The sequence below is a fragment of the Rosa rugosa genome, chromosome 1 (genome assembly GCF_958449725.1).
Source record: "Rosa rugosa chromosome 1, drRosRugo1.1, whole genome shotgun sequence".
In the NCBI taxonomy this organism is placed as follows: Eukaryota; Viridiplantae; Streptophyta; class Magnoliopsida; order Rosales; family Rosaceae; genus Rosa; species Rosa rugosa.
The window spans coordinates 21170530-21174198 of record NC_084820.1 but is presented as its reverse complement, the minus strand read 5'-3'; the positions used below and the strand labels follow the sequence as shown (position 1 = coordinate 21174198).

Sequence of the window (3669 nt, the reverse complement as noted above, 5' to 3'; positions counted from 1 at the left end):
ACTAGCAACAGCGCCCGCGCTTTGCTGCGGGGTGAATCGTAACCATAATGTCTTCTTTTCCTCTTATAACTTAAAGGATGATTTTATCATAGTGTTCAAAAAATAGACTAAGTTTGAAGTTTACTTATCCCTTGGCTCTTGCTTCAACGTTTTGCTATATACAAAATAGCATTTATCTTCGGCAGCTGCAAACTTCTTTTTCCATCATCAAAGAAAGTTGTTTATCAATGAAATTAACTTGTCAACAACTTGATGATTTGATGAGCATTAACATGGAGCAAATGGCAGCAAATTGAAATAAAGGAAATGTTATGTCAATAAACAATTGTGTATATGTGTTAGCCATTGAAGCCTAACACTCTGATGAAAATAACCAACAGTTGTGCAGAAGATTGCATAGACTGTTGCTTCTGAGCTCTCCTGTAAAGTGGAATCCCTGCTGTAATCAAGTTTTCTAAACATTTGCCATCATTACTGCACAAACTTCTTTGGTTGTTTGATGGCTTAAATCTGGTTCGATCGAAAATCTCTTGATCTAGCTTGCGTTGAGAATTTCCTTTGTTGAAGCTTGATGTAGCACGATGTTTTTCTTGACTAATACCATGGTTTTGCACTATTTTAGGCGTATATTCAATACATAAATCATTTCGACCAGTAGACTTTCTTCTACTGCAGTGGATTGGTCAACAACCTTTTATTGACAATTTTTATATCAGTAATTTGAAAACACAGGACAATTGTGACAAATAGATTCAAAACAGAAGAAAGAAAGAGGAGCTATAAGGAAGTGGTAGTCTTACTTATGTCTGCAAGAGGTGTTATATTTTGCTCAAAACTTGGTCAATCAAAGGGGCAAACTCTTTGTGGGAGGTCCAGAAATCAAAGAACCTTCTCAACGTCAACCTCTTCACTAAATCTATCCAAACCCTCTCTTCCCCTGTTTTCAACATATGAAATCCTGAGTCAAAATATTTACACGCAATTCAGATCCTGAAGTATTCTGACAATCAATCCACTCACACACAACAATCAAACTCAAAACAGACCAATTGAATCAAAACCCAAGAAACTGTTTCCACAACCAAATGAAAATCTGAGAGATAAAGAATCAAACTTTGGGGAGTTTTTGCTCACCTTGGTTTTGGTCAAACCCCAGAAATCTACAGCCTCATGGGGATTTCCACTTTCCCAACTCCTTCCCACTTGAGGCAAAGAATACTACAAACAAAACAAAGAAAAATTGAAGCTTTAAGAAATTAATCTAAGGTGAAAAACGAATCAACTAAAAACAGAGGAAAAGGGCAAAAATTTGCCTCGGGTTTTGCGCTGGAATTCTCAGCATTACTCATTGGCTCTGTTTCCATGCCATTGATGCTAAAAAAGAATTGAGGCTAATGGTTTGCTTTCTTCTTGTTCTTCAGAGGCTGCAGCTTAGCTAGGCAAAATAAGCAGTTGAGGGGAATAATTAAAATAAAGGCGTATGCATGCTGAGCAATTGGATTTATAGCAATATGTATGATGATTGGGTCAATCCTAATTTGGGACAAACTGATTAAAGATTTGTGGACCTTAATTAAACTCTTGGAAACTAAAACAAATTGACAACAACAACACTACTCTAATACCACCAAAACAACACCTGCTGCAAACACAAAACTATATCTGATTCTACCAATTTCCTATTTCAAGAACAACAACTCATCATTTCCTTCTCACAAATATGCACTACTGTTATAAACTTCAAACCGTAGACATGGAAACCATAAAGAACATAAAACCTCAAAATTCCAATTTCTAAAATCCTAACCACAACTGAAAATTGATTATATCATCTTCTAGAACTCGATCAGTAACATAGCCTTAAAATCCACCACAGTAGTTTATAAAAAAAAAATAAAAAAGAGCAATTTTTCTACTATCAAATGTTTCAATATTTGCAGAACATCAAGTAAATCCCCAAACCCAATCACCAAACACCAATGTTTTGAACTCAAACAACTAAAAGCATCCCTTATTTCATATGCAAATCAAGAAGATAGCAATTAATCAAGAACAAAAGGTAATACCTAATCAAGTCGATGCTGGATGAGGCAAAATCCAATCAACAAAGCAAAAACAGGGAGATACTCCAGTCCACAATACTGAAAACTGCGAAACCCAAATCAAAATCTCACCTCCAACCTCCTCCAACCAATTACTCAAATCGCAAACTCCACAACAAACAATATCCCTAAAACATGAAAACCCATATCAATTCAAAGGCAACGACAACAAAAATCCAAAAATCTAGAAATCTACCACGCAATACCTTCGATGTTAAACCTTTGACAATCCACAGAACCAACAGCCGACCACTTATCCAAACCGAACAGAAGCCAATCTTTTCCCTTCTCCCGTGATGATCCCAACGATGTAATAGCTTGTATCGCCTTCAGTTTATACCTTAAGATGAGGCCCTCCTAGCTCTCTCTTTCTGTCTGTGTGGACGTAGGTGAAGGCTCAGCAAATTGTAATTGAGGGAAAAAAAGCAAGGGCAAAAGCGTCACTTTAAATCGGGTTCTTAGGAACAGTGCTTATAAACAGTAACTGACGTTTGGTATATAGTAAATATGCACTGCTTTCGATACTATAATGGACTAGTATAACTTGGTTACCAGTGGGACATATTCTAATAACTTGCTCCTTGTTGCAGTTGGAAAGAAATACAATTCTCGTTTACACAGAAAATGAGATTGATCAGGACATCAGGTTCAGCTGAATGAGCAAATCATGTTGTCATGTTTTCATATCACTAGTGCAGTAAGTCTCTTGTAGATAAGTAGATAGGAACTACTGTTGTGCATATAAATAGAACTGACATTATTATTCATGCAATTGATCTATTCTAGCTAGCGGTTTTTTGCCTTGGTTATATGATCTATTACCTTTATCGATCATGTTAATCTGCTAAGCTAGCAAATTAGTTGATTACCTACTGAACTGATGGGATCTTTTATTATCAGGTTAAATATGAAACAATCATGACTATTATGAAAGTATTTTGGTGGTTACAATGACATAATATGGATTGATTATGATAGTTGAAAATACCGAAATGACTTTTGTATTGTTTTTAATGAATGTTGTCAATGTGGTTAACAACCAACACAAAATTATCAAATATTTGTTGTCTCGAACAAAAAAAGGACTAAATCAAAACCCAAACTATGTTGTTGCAACTACTTCTAAATGTAGTGTTTAAACAATTCATACAACATATCTACCAAAAGCACAGTGGTCCTAGTTTCATAAGCATAACAGATTTCCTAAAGTTGTATTGTGCAATAGCTCTTACTAAGAGCTAACAACAAAGAAAGATGAAATTCAAATCAACATCAAAACAACAAGGCAAACAAAAGACTGTTGTTCGAAATCCCCATAAATCACATGATAAGCAGGCCATCTACATCTCATATGTAATTTAAACAACAAAAAAAGCAACCATAACATGGCCCAAAGCCCATTCAAATACTATAAATTATTGTTGTTGTAGCATGCTCAATACCGTATGTTTGGACCCAAAATGAACATTTTGGCCTGACAAGGCACGTCTTGGAGAAATTGAGCCAATATCAGTGGCTCAAGCTATATATTGTCGACAAGTTCGAAATATATATTTAGAGGCTAAAT

General features: G+C 35.4%; 2 long non-coding RNA genes across 4 annotated transcripts; both read right to left on the bottom strand.

The window, feature by feature from the left end:
* On the bottom strand, positions 1-1220 carry LOC133730361 (uncharacterized). Of its 2 annotated transcripts, XR_009859261.1 has the most exons (4): positions 1135-1220; positions 801-937; positions 125-691; positions 1-24 (listed from the first exon to the last, which is right to left on the bottom strand). It is a non-coding gene; the product is annotated as an uncharacterized LOC133730361 (long non-coding RNA). The 2 variants fall into 2 exon arrangements; XR_009857412.1 differs by lacking the exon at positions 1-24 and having other exon boundaries at positions 274-691; positions 801-958.
* Positions 1221-1313: 93 nt separating this feature from the next.
* On the bottom strand, positions 1314-2582 carry LOC133706390 (uncharacterized). Of its 2 annotated transcripts, none has more exons than XR_009855335.1 (3): positions 2309-2582; positions 2067-2230; positions 1314-1424 (listed from the first exon to the last, which is right to left on the bottom strand). It is a non-coding gene; the product is annotated as an uncharacterized LOC133706390 (long non-coding RNA). The 2 variants fall into 2 exon arrangements; XR_009854217.1 differs by having other exon boundaries at positions 1314-1435; positions 2309-2580.
* Between the last annotated feature and the right edge of the window lie 1087 nt (positions 2583-3669).